The sequence below is a fragment of the Asterias amurensis genome, chromosome 3 (assembly GCF_032118995.1).
Source record: "Asterias amurensis chromosome 3, ASM3211899v1".
Lineage (NCBI taxonomy): Eukaryota > Metazoa > Echinodermata > Asteroidea > Forcipulatida > Asteriidae > Asterias > Asterias amurensis.
This window is the reverse complement of record NC_092650.1, coordinates 13677568-13695234: the sequence shown is the minus strand read 5'-3', so window position 1 is coordinate 13695234 and position 17667 is coordinate 13677568. Positions and strand designations below refer to the sequence as shown.

Below are 17667 nucleotides of genomic sequence, written 5' to 3'. Positions count from 1 at the left end.
ACCAACTCGTTCCACTTGAAATTGTTGGCGAACGTGCGCAACTGTTGGCAACGTTTGCGCGAGTGGAACGCACCCCAGGAATTTCTTGAGAAACTGTTTATTACTGTCTATGAACAGTATTCTCGCATTTGCATCATGACTTACTCCCAATTATGCTTGGAAGTAAGGTAGTGGTCGCTAAGTGTTCATTCCATCACATGCTATACACAAGAAAGGGCCACTGTTGATTTTCCAAAAGCTGTCCATATAACAGCTTTACTTCAAAACATTGGGTGCGTTCGTTAAGCTTCCCTGGGTCGACCCCGGTGTGTGGCTTTTTTTTTTTCCAGGACATAACGTGTGCAGATAATTACCCACGTTCATCCTGGGAAAAAAAATGCCACACACCGGGGTCGACCCAGGGAAGCTTAACGAACGCACCCATTTAATTCCAACATTTTGTATGGGATTCAATGCAAATGTTGCACAACGACTTTTAAATGTACATATGTTACTGCTTTTGGATTTTGGACTAACTTTTTCCAGAAATTTCAACAAAATGAGTCACAGGGCTCGGTGAAAGTTCAAAGTTTATAATGTGCTGAACAAGCATTGATGAAAAGGTGACAAAAATCTTTATTCCCCTAGAAAATTTAGCATTAAAATTGCTGTGGTATATCCTGCTAAAATATAGGATTCAAAATCAGGCAAGCTCAGTGGTGACAAGGTTTTAGACATCTTCTCTACATAAGAACGGCAAAGGTCTTGGGTTCAAATCCCTTCAATAAATTTTATCAGATAAATTACAATATATCTGAGATAATTTTTTCACAGAACTCTGAAAGTATAGACCATGTAAACTTTGTTTACACTAAGTGTGACCTTGTACATTCTTTGAGTATTCTGGCAGGCACAATACTGCACATTATGGGAAAGACTGATCATTATGGGAAAGCTGGACAAGCTGGACAAGTTTTGAGATGTGCCCCCTTTCATCATATCAAAAGTTGATGAGAATTAGACAGTGCATATCTCCATAAAATATAAGATTTTATGGTTTCTTCCATAGGCTGTGTACAAATCGAGCTTGCAGGAAGTCCAGGCTCTGTGGGTCTTTTGTAAACATGTGATGTCACAGGTTACATCGTCTATACGTCAAGTGTTTAACAGACATCGGTGTATATGGGCACAAATAAAATTCTTCATGGCCCATTCAAATTTAACATCTAATTAAATGAGCCACACATCACCAACTATTTCCGGCTAAATACACAAAAGTGGAAAACATGAACTTTCAAATACGCTACACTTCAGGACGGCTCCTTTCTGTCAGAAAAAAAAGCTGAACCTGACCTTTAAGTGATGACATTTATCACCACGTTCATCCTGTAAAAAGTTTACAATTTGGAAGAATACGTGAATGTGCAAAATACGTACGTAATGACTTCACATGAGGCGGTGAATAAGAAAGACATGCCTCTACAGTCAGCTTAGCTCCAGGCTACCAGGTGTAGATATCCTGTCGATTTAATGTACACGGCTCATTCAGACGGTAAAACCGATTACTAAGACTAACCCTGAACGGAATTCTTGAAGACCCGCTGCAGCGTTGCACCAGCCACAAGCTTCCTTATTCAATTTTCTCTCCCAGAATACCGCAGAAACATTAAAAGTAAGAAGACTGTTTTGACGACAAACTCCCTCAATTGGACAAATATAGCTTAGCGGGTTGATGCTAGAAAGGTCCCTGTAACCCTCACCTTCAAAGATTGATGACCGAGACAAAATAAGCTTTTCATTTTTCTCCTTGTCTTTGCCAATCAAGAAATGCCAAGCATAAAAAAACAACAGCATTCTGATTTACTGAAACTCAAGGTCTTCTGAGGGGCTTCTTAACTAAATGTCACACAGAGCGAAGCTTCCTATCTGATAAAAACAAATCTGACAACCTCTAAAATCTTTTCGGTACGAGCTACTTTTTCCCCCTATAAGGTAAGTAGCAACACCTCAGACGTTATTTGTAGACTGACATTAACTTGAGTTAAAGTGAAGGGGAATATCAGAACAGCCTACAAAAATAACAACTGCTGTTTTTATCCTTTAACACCCAACGAAAAAAAGGGCTTGTCTTAAAAGACTTTCCTTTCATCAGACACAAAGTACAGATCTGAAGCAAGAAGACAGATGCTAAAGAAATCGGAACAAAAATTGGTTTACCATTCCATTTATAACTATCATTAAATACTGGCAAGTAATTAGTGCGCCATGAATAGACAACCCAGGAAGAACTTGGAAAACAAACAATTCCGGTCTTATGATAATGGTTTATGATTTCTTAGGTTGTCGCCTACTGCCGTGTCATCAATCATCATTGAGTTCATGTTTTGAAAACATTTTTGGGACAGTTGTCAGCACTTTCAAAGGGTGTGGGCAATCAATACCCTTGTGGTTATCATGGAAGTTCAGAAATTTCTCAAACGTGTTTTAAATTTTGATAGAAATTCTGTCCTAAATTTGAGTTTGAAGAGCATAAAATTATACGGCTGCTACCGAGTTGGTAGCTTCTAAAGGTATTGCTAAAGATGTCCTAAGCTCCAACGCATGATGACGCCATTAACCAGCCACAGGTCAAGTGTTCGAGTACAATTAAAGGCAATGGACACTATTGGTAATTACTCAAAATAATTATTAGTATAAAACCTTAGTTGATAATGAACAATGGGGAGCTGTTGATGGTAAAAAAAACACTGTGAGAAACGGCTCCCTCTGAAGTAACGTAGGTTTTGAAAAAGAAGTAATTTTCAACGAATTTGATTTCGAGACCTCAGATTTAAAATTTGAGGTCTCGAAATCAAGCATCTGAAAGCACACAACTTCGTGTGACAAGGTTGTTTTTTCTTCCATTATTATCTCGCAACTTCGACGACCAATTGAGCTCAAATTTGCACAGGTTTGTTATTTTATGCATAGGTTGAGATACACCAAGTGAGAAGACTGGTCTTTGACAATTACCAACAGTGTCCAGTGTCTTTAAGCTCCACAATGTTCAAAGTCAAAAACAACTAATACAAGATCTCTATAAATTTGAATCGCTTTTGAATATTCTAAACCAAAACATCACAACTTCCACAGTTTTCAATATTTTTCACTGTAATGATTTTCATGTTTGAGGTGAAGAATTAAAGTTTAGTTCACAAAAGTAGCTCAGCTCTGAAAGTATGAAATTTATATCTCTCTTACATCAATGCTTCAAAGCATTTCTAAAATCTATAAAAAAAATTCAGGGAAAACTTTGATCCAACAAAAACTACAGCTTTGACTGACAAGCTGTTATCTGTACATGCTTTATGCTTTGGAATCAAACAACATCAAGAAACACAGCTTATGTCGGAGATATTGCATGCTTTTTTACAGATAATAACCTGACTTACCTTAATTGAAAATCTGACTTTGTTTTGACTAAATATTCCAACACAAATCCGAGATATCAACAGCAGTTCCAAAGCTCAGTGCTACTGTGTGACACAACTTCTGGTAAGTACAAAGTTGAGGCAATTCACATGTTGCTAAATTCACCCTTTGGCACGGATCACTTTCCTGTTCTTAATATAGCAATGGACAGAGGAAGCATCTAATCAACATGTCAAGGCTTAGGAGTGAATCCAGAAAGTAGGTGTGTTGTCACTGCATGAACTGGGCCATTGGCCAACTCCCCCCCCCCCCCCCCATCCCCCTCTCTCTCTCTCCAGCTTGTATCTCTCGCTTAAAGGAAGAGTACAACATCTGGAACTAGAGTCATAGATGTTTTTTTAGCAGACAAACAATCGCTTGGGGAAACAGGCCAAATAATGAAAAACATTTCTAGTACGCCATGTCTGTCAATGATGACACTCCTGGCGCAAAAAAACAAGAACTCTGCTAATACACAATGACACAAGACAACTAAAAGTTTGGAGGCTATTGTTTGCGAAATAGATATGTTTTGAGATGATTTTTGAATTTGGAACAAGTATCTGCTTTTCTGAGTTGAAGTGGGACGCTATTCCAAAGAAATGGCCCGGCATGTGAAAAACAGCGATCACCCCAGGTGTGCACTAACGTGGAACGTTCAGGAGCAGGTTGTTTGAGGAGCGCAATGAACACTGGAATCTTGGGCGGGCTTGAGGATTATGCTAAACTTGTACAAATCGAGGACTTTCAAGCAAACCTTCCCTAAAAAAGACCCTTACTTTCAGAGCCTTGTCACATGAGGAAACTTTTACAGACAACTTGGAGGCAGCCACTGTAGTGCATGCTATGGGACCACTTTGGTATAAGCACATGAGTCATTTTTTAAACAATGTCTAACAATGCCGAAGAACAACATGTGAACATTCAAATGGGAATAAGATCTCTTCTCGGAACTGCCTGGAACTGATTGCCTGTAAATTGCCACTTTTCTTCCTTCATGATGTGACATAACCTTTAGCCTAGCATTTGTGCTTAGCTGAGAGAGCCTGCAGACTACAGGCCAAACAAACAAACAAACAAACAAACAAACAAACTTGTAATTTGGTTGGTGGTAACACTATTGTGTATATTATCATGTATCTAGTTGATGGGAAGATTATGTTCTTATGTGGGGTGTCATGGCCGAGTGGATAAGAGCACCGAACTCAAGCTCTGGTGCTTCTGTTCAGCAGAGTGTGGGTTCGAATCCAGGTCATGACACTTGTGTCCCTGAGCAAGACACTTAACTATAACTGCTTCTCTCCACCCAGGGGTAAATGGGTACCTGTGAGGGCAGAGATGGTTCTTGTGATTGGTTTAGCCATGTAGCGCATATAATTGTCGCACAGGCTGTATACTCCCCAGGGAGCTGAGATGGTTTAAGGAATGATTTAAGGCCCAGTGACCAGGGGTAATAATGTCGGAAGCGCTTCGAGACACCCCGTGAAAAAGCGCTATATAAAAATCGTGTATTATTATTACTATTATTTGAGAACTTGTCTTGCTATATTCTACAACCTGAGATTTGGGGTATTTGGGATACTTTTCTACTACAGCGAAGTAAACAACAACAACAAAATTGGAAGACTTCACAGTTTTGAAAATGAATGTGCTGCTTTTTAACTACATGTACTACCAGGACCGAAGTTAGGAAATCGGCCGAGGCTACTACTTTAGCTTAGTGGATTGAGGGGACTTTCCCAACCCACCTCCCTCGCTTTTAACTTCACTACAACGGAGTGAGTTCTAAAATTGTCTTAATGTTTCGACTAGCTTGCTCTATAGTCATCGTCAGGAGACTGAAGAGTGTGAGCCTATTTATAGGGTTTCAGAGGTTTCTTTCACATGTTGTTACCGCAAACCAAATATACATTCCTCACAATGCAATTTGCCTCAACTCCCATACAAAAAAAACTTGATTTATGAATGACAGCGCATCTATATGATCTTCAGATTATGGTGAAATGGATTGGGTTATATAAAGGTAGAATCCATGGGCCGATTTCACGAAACTTAATGCAACTGTGTTTTTTCTTTCATTATTATCTCACAACTTCGATGACCAATTAAGCTCAAATCTTTAAAGGTTTGTTATTTTATGCATACGTTGAGATACACCAAGTGAGAAGACTGGTCTTTTGGCAATTACCAATAGTGTCCAGTGTCTTTAAAGGCTGTTTGGGGAGCATCTAAAACATCGCAAAGACACAAAAATTAGTTTTTAAGGTCACTGTTTAAGACAATCAAAATGAAAAACTGGACTGAGCACCAGTTAGGTTTTCACTCACTTAAAGGCAGTGGACACTATTGGTAATTACTAAAAATAATTATTGGCATAAAACCTTACTTGGTGACGAGTAATGGGGAGAGGTTGATGGTATAAAACATTGTGAGAAACGGCTCTCTCTGAAGTGCCATAGTTTTAGAGAAAGACGTAACTTTCCATGAATTTGATTTTGAGTCCTCAGATTTAGAACTTGAGGTCTCGAAATCAATCATCTAAATGCACACAACTTTGTGTGACAAGGGTGTTTTGTTCTTTCATTATTAGTTCGATGACCTATTGAGCTCAAATTTTCACAGGTTTGTTATTTTTTGCTTATGTTGAGATACACCAACTGTGAAGGCTAGTCTTTGACAATTACCAATAGTGTCCACTGCCCAACTTTTCAGATTATATATCCCGAAAAAAAAATGGTTGAGGAAGCTGTGCTGGATTTCCTTGAGGAAAAAAGTAATGAGCTAATAAAAAAAATACTTTGAATTTAGTGCCGTCACCAAGCATCTTAAAATATACTTTCATTATTACAAACTGCATGCCCCAAAGGTCAAATTTCATGGCTTTGCAATATCAAAATTCTGTGCTTAAAGCACCCCATAAATCGCAAGATTCTGTGAGCTGTTAGTGCACAGTTCAGCAGTGAGGGGTGCCAAAAGATAGAACACAGATTTGCCATGTCTGGCAAGGCAGAGGTAGGTCAAACCAGCATGTGACAGGAATTATAAACGAATTGTTGCAAATTACACAAGAAAGTATCAATCCCTCCTAGTATGACAATTTTACAAACAAGAGCTTCTTGAACGACTGCCACGCCTGATACTTAATGGCAGGCAACGAACACAGTAGCCATTGTGCCACACAGCATTGCTTTGGTTCCATAGGAATATGTTCTTTTAAAAAATGTAGGCCTTCATTCCTTTTAAAGCCACTATACACTTTCGGAACAGAAAGAACAAAAAAAGTTCATAGATTTACAAATAACTTACAGGGTTTACAGAAGGTAAGAGTGAAAGACTTCTCTTAAAATATTATTCCATGAAATGCTTTACTTTTTGAGAAAACATTAAAACAGCTATCAATTCTCGATAGCGAGAATTACGGATTTATTTTAAACACCGGCAAAACGTGCGGAGACAAGGGTGGGTTTTCCCATTATTTTCTCCCGACTACGATGACCAATTGAGCCCTAATTTTCACAGTTTTTTTTTATTTATATATATAAGTTGTGATACACTAAGTGTGGGCCTTTGGACAATACTGTGCACTGAAAGTGTCTAATGGCTTTAAAGAGTTATTACCTATGTACATGTACATCAATGTTTGTTTGAAATCACTGTATACTCAGCGCTGTCCTTTTAGTCCTGTGAAAAACAAATCCACATGCATTTACTATGGTGGGATTGGGACCCACAACCTTTGCCCTTCTACAGTGGCTGTCTTACCACTAGGCCACCAAGCTTGTTTTATCTGTCATTTACATTTAAAGGGCACGTGTACTTTTTGTAGCACAAAAACACAGTGTCTACAGATTTACATTAAACTTACACAGTTTGAAGATAATAATAATACTCTGTTTTAATTTTGACACCCTTTTGTATCTGTCATTTACATGTAAATACATTGTAAGTGAACAATTTGGACAACATTTTAAAATTTGGACAACCTTTTTAAAGCCATTATACACTTTCGGAACAGAGAAAAAAAAACAGGTTCACAGATTTAAAAATAACTTACAGGGATTACAGGGTAAAAGACTTCTCTTGAAATATTATTCCATGAAATGCTTCACTGTTTCGAGAAAACATTAAAACAATTATCAATTCTCGACATCGAGAATTACGGATATAAAGTAAACACATGTCATGACACGGCGAAACGTGCGGAATTAAGGGTGGGTTTTCCTGTTATTTACTCCCGACTCCGATGACCGATTGAGCCTAAATTTTCACAGGTTTGTTATTTTATATACAAGTTGTGATACATGAAGTGTGGGCCTTTGGACAATACTGTTTACCGAAAGTGTCCAATGGCTTTAAAACCAAATTATGGCTAAAACCTTGCTCTTAATAAAACCGTATTTATAATACAAAGCGCCAGGTTTTTACTGCAAAGTGAGTGGGAGGAAGTTTTTAATGATCATGTAATGGTTTACAAGGTGCAGTGGCGCAATATGCTGCCAATCCAGCCTGGAACACCAGGGCGAGCCCCTTCTCCTTTTGATAAGTACACTGGGTTCTTTTATGCGTTACACAACACATGGGACCAACAGCTTTACATCCCATCTGAAGCAATGGTTAAGTGTCTTGCTTAAGGACACACATGTCACGGCTTGGGATTCAAACCGACACTCTGCTGATCAGAAACACCAGAGTTTGAATTCGGTACTCTTAAAGGAACACGTTGCCTTGGATTGGTCGAGTTGGTCTTTGAAAAGCATTTGTAACCGTTAGTTATAAAGTGCATATGGGTAGAAAGATGTTGTAAAAGTAGAATACAATGATCCACACAAACATGCCTCTAAACTGCACGGTTTTCCTTTTACCTCGTCGACTAACACGGTCGGCCATTTATGGGAGTCAAATTTGTGTGGATCAATGTATTCTACTTTTAAAACATTTTTCCAACCATATGCATTTTATAAAAAACGGTTACAAACGCTTTTTATAGACCAACTCGTCCGATCCAAGGCAACGTGTTCCTATAACCGCTCGGCCAAGACACTTCCATTATACAAGGTAAAACTACCTTGCCCTCACATGAAGGAAGAGCAGACATCTGCACTTTTCAAAAGGAACAATGTTTATCTCATTCCTTTAAACCTACATAAAAACCAAGGACCAAAGAACTATTTTTAAAATTCCAGGGTTCGGACAATTCAGTTCCTTCCTGCGCTTAGTACATGGTTTCCTCTTTACAAAACACAGTTTATAAATAAATCACTAGGACCTGGGAAGAATATTCAACTTCCAAGAATTTATTTTGAGAAATTATTTCCTTATAAAAGTTGAACGACCCACCCCATGGGGTTCTTCCATCATTTTGGTATTCTCATTCTTATGGTCGACCCGCAGACTTTTATTGTGTTGTCAAGCCTCTAAAGCAATACAATGTGTTACAGGGTTGGGGTCTCCACAAGTTTTTCCAAAACTGTTACGCATTTTGGACCTAATTTTTCTTATTTTTGGCTGAGGCACACTGAATAGACCGATCCATTAGGCTCCGCCAACGGCGCACGTGTGAGCAAAAACATGTGCGCCTCTCCGATGCCATTCTTTACAACTCTGTCGCGCGCGCCAAGCATCACCCACGCATGTCGGCCCTTCATTTTTGTCTGACTTTTGGTTGCGCAATGGGTTGTGATTGGTCAATACGTAATGGGGCGGGGCTTAATGGATCCGTTTATTGAAACAAGGTCTTCAAAATGTTTTCTACTTGGTGTTTATCTCGGTTTTCAAAACCCTACAGTGCTATCCGGAAGCATTTCTATATGGCTTTCTCTTGATGTATTTTGTGAAATGCGGCCTGATACGATAGCTTGTGCATTAGGGAGTAGAACAATTAAATGGATTTCGCAAAGAGTTAAGACTAGTCTTAACTCAAGTTAAGACGAGTTACTCGTCCAAACTTAGGACTTGCCTTAACGTTTTTAATTACTCCCAGGACTAGTCCTCACTCTTTCCGAAATCACCCCAAGATGTATTTTTACGTGATCAATATTACCAGGATGTAACAAAATGAACCATCAACGCAACTTATTTCAAATTAGTTTCCATTTGATATCCACTTTGATTTCCTAAACCCCACTATAAAGTTAAGTATAGAGTCCCTTGATCACCAAATTAGCATGCGTACCAGCGACTACATGGCACAATGTTTCAGTTAAAATAACTACATTGTACATTAGATAGTTCCTAAAAGACATAGACGCCATCTTTACAGGCAACTTGGGTTTGGCTGTGAGCTGCGTCAAGCAGTCTCCCTTTTCTTCAGCCAAAAGGTTCAGAGACCAATTATGCAAGGAATTTGACCCCCCCCCCAAAACAAAACAAAAAACAAAACAAAAAAAAACACACACAAAAAAAAACAGCGTGCTGCGCGCAGTATCTATTCATAATGCATAGCTACGCATTCATAAAATGATGGATCATTGCTCGAAAGATGGCAGACTTTAGACTGTGTGCCGTTAACTGGGAACTACATCTATTCCATCTATCAATGCAAATTTCATTCCAAGATTTTGTCTTTTCTTAGCAACAACAAAAGCCTTGTGCAGTCCTTTCTGTCAAATAAAAAGGGCATTTTGGGATTCTTTGGTCACCATGTGATGTCACGAGTTCTGAAAAAAAATTATAAAATGATACAAAAAAAAATCTTCAGATTGTCTAAACTCAGATGACCTGAAGGTTTTGGCTACTTGTGCAGTCCCTAAGGTAGTCAAGAACAAGGATATCCGATCGTTATTAAAGGAAAGTTGCTACAAAAAGAGAACAAGTCAAAGTTGAAACCTCCGCTGTGCACAGAGTGTAATCTTTTAAGAATATTTATCAACAATCTTAAGTTTTGGAACACACTTTTGAAACCCTTGATCACAGAAATCTTGAAAACTCTGATACATGTAAAGTGATAATATGAATGCTGATTTGCATAAACCAATGTTTCTTATCTTCACTTTAGAAACTCTGATTGGTATCGCTATGTCATCCCTTGCCTATTATCCCAGTCCAGGCAGTAATCTGGCCCTCTCTACCCCAAAGCATCGGACATCTACACCTAGAATAATACCGCATTGAAACAATATCCATCACCATTTTATTGAAAGCCAAGAGAAAGCATAATCCAATGCAGCTGTCAGAGAGTCTCAATGTCACTGCGGACCCTAAGGGAAGGGGGGTTAGTTTTCCCCCTACCCCTAGATCTCAGAGAGGGTACACAATACAAAGTATCAATATAGAAACTCTCTCTTGGATGACATTTATGGCCACCTTGCAAGGAAGTCAGCCAAGTAACCTTCCCTTCTTGTCAAAGCAAAGCATTGATGTGCCATCTCTAATTATTCACACTGTAGCGCTTAAAACCATCCAACCAACCTCACACTATGAGAGACAGCTGTAAGCCTTGTACTGTACGTATATTAAAGGCACGGGACACATATAGTAAGGTAATTGTCAAAGACCAGTATCCTCACTATCCTCACCTAAATCTGTGAAAATTCAGACTTAATTGGACATCATAGTTGCAAAAAGATAATGAAAGTAATAACACCCTGTTGCACAAAATTGTGTGCTTTCAGATAATAATAATATTAAAAATAATAACACTAATAATAATAATAATAATAATAATATCGAAGTCTTATATAGCGCATGTATCTACCAAACAAGGTACTCAAGGCGCTGAGTATAAACAAACTTTCAGAAGGATAGGTTATTGCAGTGATGAATTCTGAGACCCAATTATTTAGCACCTTATAAGGGTTTACAATGTGCTACGGCGCATACAGCAGCCACAGCCAGGAACAACAGGGCGAACCCCTTCTCTTTTTTTGGTAAGTGCATTGGGTTCTTTTACATGTGTCACATAACACATGGGTCCAACGGCTTTACGTCCCATCAGAAGGTCAAAGCAATGGTTAAGTGTCTTGCTTAAGGACACAAGTGTCACGGCTGGGTTCAAGAAAGGGCTTCATGCAGGCCCGTCTTTCTCGGATTCAAATATGTCAGTGAGAAATTACCTCTTTCTCAAAAACTACTTTACTTCAGATTGAGTAATTTTTTATAATGTTTTATAGTATCAACAGCTCTCCGGAGTGCTAATTCACAGCTCTCCGGAGTGCTCATTACCAAGTAAGTTTTTATGCTAATATATAATTTTAGTAATAACCAAACAAGTGCAGGGGGGGGGGTTCACAAAGATTAGTCCTAGGAGTTATTAAAAACTTAAGGCTTAGCCCCAAATTAGGCAAGTAACTCGTCCTCACTCGATATGTGACTCGTCTTAACTCCTCATGAAATCCATGCCAGTGACTTTAAAAGGAAGGTACACGTTTGGTAGTTACTCAAAACAAATGTTAACTTAAAAACTGACTTGGTAACGAGCATTGGAGAGCTGTTGATAGTATAAAACATTGTGAGAAACGGCTCCCTCTGAAGTAACGCAGTTTTTGAGAAAGAGGTAATTTCTCACTAAAATAATAAAAGGCTAGAAGTCTTTTATTCCTATCTGAAACCAAACAAATTTGTCCGTCAAGGGTGTTTTTTCTTTCATCATTTTCTCCCAATTCCAATGACCAATTGAGCCCAAATTTTCACAGGCTTGTTATTTTATGGTTATGATGGGATACACCAAGTGAGAACACTGGTCTTTAACAATTACCAAACGTGTACAGTGCCTTTAACCATACAAAGCAGTTGGGGACTTTTTATAGACTTGAAATGAGATGGTTTAGCAACCTTCCTATTGTGAGTCTGTGACTCATCGTGAGATCATGCAACTAAACTTGGAAGGGGTTCAGCATGGGTGAGGTCAACATTGGTCTATTCTAGAAGTTTCCCTCTTGGGCCCAATTTCATAGAGTTGCACACAAAAATTTGCTTAGCATGAAATTTCTTCCTTGATAAAAACAGGATTACCAACCAAATTTCTATTTGTTGCATATTGCTTGTTACTGGTATTCAGTTGTTGTTTGCTTATCCTGAAAATCACGTGGAAATTTGGTTGGTAATCTTGTTTTTATCAAGGAAGATTTTTATGCTTAGGAAATTTTTGTGCTTAGCAGCGCTATGAAACTGGGCTCTGATGGAGAGTAAATAAATTAGGGCAGGCCTATTTCCCCTTATACCTCTCCCACTTATTTGTTGACGAACTCATGACGAACGTTTTAAAATAGCATATTGATACTTTGCCAAGATACAACAAACCTGCCCTGTCTGCTGTGATTTCCCAATCCATCACAGCATTTTCATGACGGAGAATTAAAAACAAATCTGATTCCAAAATAATTTATTGTTTTTTTGTCATGTGTTTTGGTTTCGGTTGAAGCTTCGGAAATCTTCTTTCACATTCTGCAATTCTTAAAGTCACCTGGAAATAGAATTTTTTTTCTTTCAAACATAAGAGTATATGCTTACGAACAATAAAACAATTTTTTTAGTAATTGTTTGTCACGATTTATATGTTTAAAAAATATATAAAGTTGTTTGGGGGGCTGACTCCGCCTACCCCTTTTGTGACGTCATTCAAGGCAGACTTTGCCTGCAATGTGTATAGTAAACACACGTGCAAAGTACATGTACATCCAAGTCGTGAGTTGGTACATTTCAAAAAGTGTTTTTCTGCATCCAGCAGCAATACACCTGGTCGGCAATGCCGGAAAAAAGCAAAAAAAAACGTACAAACTCACGACTTGGTCTGTACACTTACTTTGCAATTGTGTTTACTCTACACATTACAGGCAAAGTCTGCCTCGATTGACGTCACGAACAGCGCCCTCTCGGGTCGGGGTCTACTCTTAAATTTGTAAATAACATAAGAACTGATTTTTTAAAACCTTAGTTAACTGTTTATTCACATTCAACTCATCAAAACACATATGTTAGTGACAAAAGCTTTATTTTGAAAAAATACCACTTCCAGGTGACTTTAATATTTTTACCTTCTGTGGTATTATGTGTGTGTTTAATCCGTACACTGATGTGTGTTAATTACTTGGTAACTTCCCATTGTCCTTTTAAACAAACCCACAAGTAAATTTCTTGTGTGTTTGCGAACCGGAGCACTTGAATGGCATTTTTTGTCGGATACTGTGCGCTTTATAAGTGCTGTTTGTTATTATTATTAATTATATATCTTTCTTGACAATTTGCCAAATCAGCATATCGTGGATAAAAAAACAATCTATTAAGACCCTTAAAGACAAAATAGAGGTGCTATGAAAAGGGTGAAGGGGGATCACTTGCATTGGGCAATACAACGGGGCATTTACAGGACTATTGCAACACTTGCTACATGTCCTATGGGGGAATCAATATGTCCAAATACTTCATTTCCTGTGCCTGTACATCATCCTATCATTAGATAATAGTCCTTCTGAGTCACTCAGCCTCATTCTCAAGTGTACTGATTTCAATGACAGAGATGACAAAATGGCCGATGCTTAGTTAGGAAAGTACACAGTGCGGTTGGATTGGGTTATTCTTTACCCGTATGCCTCAGAGCTCTGCGTGTTCTTGTAGGTAATGTTTAGCTGCTTTTGTATTTTGTTCTTGTGTACATTATTTCATGTATCCAGGGGTGGATTTCACAAAGAGTTTAGGACTTAGTCTTATCTAGAGTTAGGACCAGTTACTCGTCCTAACTTAGGACTATCCATGCAATTTGTATATCTCCTAGGACTGGGCCCAATTTCATAGAGCTGCTTAAGCACAAAATTTTGCTTAAGCAAAAAAATCCTTGCTTAGTAAAATCAGATTACCAGCTAAGACTCCACTCAATTGTTATGCTAAGTGAACAACAGCTAATACCAGTCACAATCAAGGTATATGGCATAACATTTTGGCCAGTAACATGTGTAAAATAAGCGAGCTGTTTTCGTGCTTAAGCAAAATATTTGCTTAAGCAGCTCTATGAAATTGGCCCCAGGTCCTAAGTTAGGACTAGTCCTAACACTTTGTGAAATCGACCCCTGGGCCCACAGGGAGAACAGTGCATTGACAACTGATGGGGCTACCCTGGGCAAATAAGAGGAAATAAATAAATAAATAAATAAATAAATAAATAAATAAGTGTATCAATCACCTAAAGGTTTCTATGATTGAACTTATTCATACACTTAAGGGGATATAGGATGCCAATCAAGATACAAATATATCCTGATTAGAGTCGGACTAAATAGTATATGGCCCTTTTAAAGTCACCTGGAAATAGAATTTGTTTTCTTTCAAACATAAGAGTATTTGCTTACGAACAATAAAAAAAAATTTTTAGTAATTATTTTAACGATTTATATGTTTAAAAAATATATAAAGTTGTTTGGGGGGCTGACTCCGCCTACCCCTTTTGTGACGTCAATCGAGGCAGACTTTGCCTGCAATGCGTATAGTAAACACACGTGCAAAGTACATGTACGTCCAAGTCGTGAGTTGGTACATTTCAAAAAGTGTTTTTCTGCATTCAGCAGCAATACACCTGGTCGGCATTGCAATTGTGTTGCAGTTCTCCCTACCTAAAATCTGTCTATGAAAAATTTGTACTGAGAGAAAGCATATGCCAATATTCTATCAACTAAATCTCTAAAAAATATAGATTGAAATGTTTTCTATCAAGTAATAAGCCACAAAGGAAACTGACTTGGTACATTTTAAAAGATTTAGGTTGGAACAAGACAAATTTACTGGATCGGAAATTTAGTGGATCAGAAATTTACTGGATCGGAAATTGACATATTTTCACAAAACATTTTCTAATGAGGTTATTCAGAATAATCCATGTTTTAACATTGCTTTGACCCATTAAACAACTAAAATTGTAACTTGTTTATTAATTTTTAAATTGCTATCAGATTATTTATACCATATCCTATACTGGGGGAATAGCAGATAGTTTAGATCAACATATTGCAAACAATAAGTTGCCACCCAAAAGTGGGTAAAAAAAAAATTCATTTGGGATGTCAAATTTTGTTAGAAATGGTGAAGTTAATCCTGACACTTTTAATTATTCAGTTAGCACACAAAAATTGCCTCACAACCACTCTGTCATCAAAATTCAGGTGGGACTCCAAATTTTGTCAGAAGCGCTACAATTTAATCATTCAGGTTGAAAAAGTGTGCGTATAACAACCCCTCAGTGATCAAAAACCGCTCAGTGATCAAAAACATGGTATTTTTCCCAAAATTGTATTATCAGCTCAATGCAATCTCATATAAGTATAACCATGCAGGCACGTTATTTGGTCTTTGGAAAAAAGTAAGAACATTTTAATGAGTGTACAAGGGCTTGCCTGCAGGTACCCTCACATGGTGTAGGTTTTAATCAAATTTTCGGTGTTTTATTGATAAGGGAATCAATGTGTGGTGAAGAGGTTTTCAACTACATGTAGTGGTTTAATCCCAACGAGGCCTGGTTCTTGATAATTTTACCGAGACGGAGTCGAGGTAAATTATCAAGAACCAGGCCTCGGCGGGTTTAAACCACTAGTTGAAAACCCATTCAACACACTTTGATTCCCATTCATAAATACCTTTTTGGTTAAAAGACGTAATAAAGTAAGAAACTCTGTAAAACTTATCCGTTTCCGAGTGCTTGAGCTCTGTGCGTTTCCACCGCCGTGGTATATTCAGTATACGTGTTGAATGTACATGTACGATGTCCGTACGCGTGTTTTCCGGTTCCGTTCGTGCGCATGCGGGTATAGTCTTGGTGCATATTCGCTGGTTTTCCTTTCACACACACAGCGCGGCCAAATCACCAACAGCGCCTGCTTCGCCCGTAACAAGAAACGTCTTGCATCAAGACTAGCGCGGACAACCGGTTATAAACACTGGTCATTATCAAAGGTTTAAACACCCCCACGTGACACGCTCTCCACCAATAGGAATAGCGAAACTGTCTGAGGTATTTATGAATAACATTTTTTCTGATTTATCCAAGGGTAAAAAAACATCGGAAATCAGATTAAAGTAGGATAGGAACAATATCATGCCTCATAATAAAAAACAAACTGCTTCAATAAATAAAAGACTCCTGTTCAAATTAGCCTCTTTTTATGACATTACCTTTACAGCAAGGTTTCAATTGGCCTTCGACTGGAGGTTGAGTTGCGGTCTAGAGCCAACATATTTATTAGGTCCCTGGCCTAAAGGTTTATGAACCCCTGCTACTGGTTAAAGGAACACGTTGCCTTGGATCGGTCGAGTTGGTCTTTAAAAAGCGTTCTGTAACCGTTTGTTATAAAATGCATATGGTTAGAAAGATATTGTAAAAGAAGAATACAATGATCTACACAAATATGCCTCGAATTTGCGTGTTTTTTTGTTTTACCTCGTCGACAAACACAGTCGGTCAAAAATTTGACTCCCATAAATGCCGACCGTGTTAGTTTGCGACGTTAAGTGAAAACCGTGCAATTTTGAGTGATACTTGTGTGGATCATTATATTCTACTTTTAAAACATCTTTCTAACCATCCAAGGCAACATGTTCCTTTAAGATCATTGCTCTCTCAGCTCAGGATGTTTCCATGCCTTTTTTTAGGATTCCAGTTACAGTTTATGTGAGGACTATGAAAACAAAAATGATACTTTAGCAGTTGACAAACAAAAACAGACGAAATTGACAAACATTGTTTTTCTGACCATACTGTTTCATTGAAGCCGACAACACTGACCAATGACAACAGAATGCCACAGCCAATCTAACAGAGGATATTCAGGGTTTTTTTTTTTTTTTCATCTGAGGTTGTCAGCAGAAGAGTGCGGGTTCAAATCCTGGTCATGACACTTGTGCTCTTGAGCAAGGCACCCAGTCATAATGACTTTGTAAAAAGTTGGAAAGGTAGTGCATTCTGCTCTACTAGCCAGGCTCCGAGTAGATGATACGCATGCCTACATCATGTTACTGTGAAGAGGGTAACCCTGTTTCAGCATTTAGTTGACCCAGTAAGTTTACTAGCAATAGTCACTTTTTATTAACCACACCTTGCAAAGCTTCAAGCGTTACTTAACTTTAACTGATCTTTAAGGCATTATGAAATGTTCATGTGAAAGGCGTTAGCCGACCGGTATTAAGCAAATCCTACCAAATCTTTATCTGTGATTGAAGACCAGTGAAACCCTATCATGTGATTGCATTTCAATTCAACCAATCAGAATGCATAAACTCTTCACGGTTATTAGTACCTTAGAGGGCACTGGATACCTATGG

The 17667-nt window shown here is 38.2% G+C and overlaps 1 protein-coding gene across 1 annotated transcript in view; it reads right to left on the bottom strand.

Annotated features, from left to right (window-relative positions):
• LOC139934589 (adenylate cyclase type 2-like) overlaps positions 1-3469 on the bottom strand; it is a 201850-nt gene extending 198381 nt beyond the window's left edge. The window contains exon 1 of the mRNA XM_071928871.1: positions 3411-3469. The gene's annotated coding sequence lies outside the window, so the exon portion shown is untranslated. The remainder of the gene's footprint in view (positions 1-3410) is intronic.
• Positions 3470-17667: the final 14198 nt, after the last annotated feature.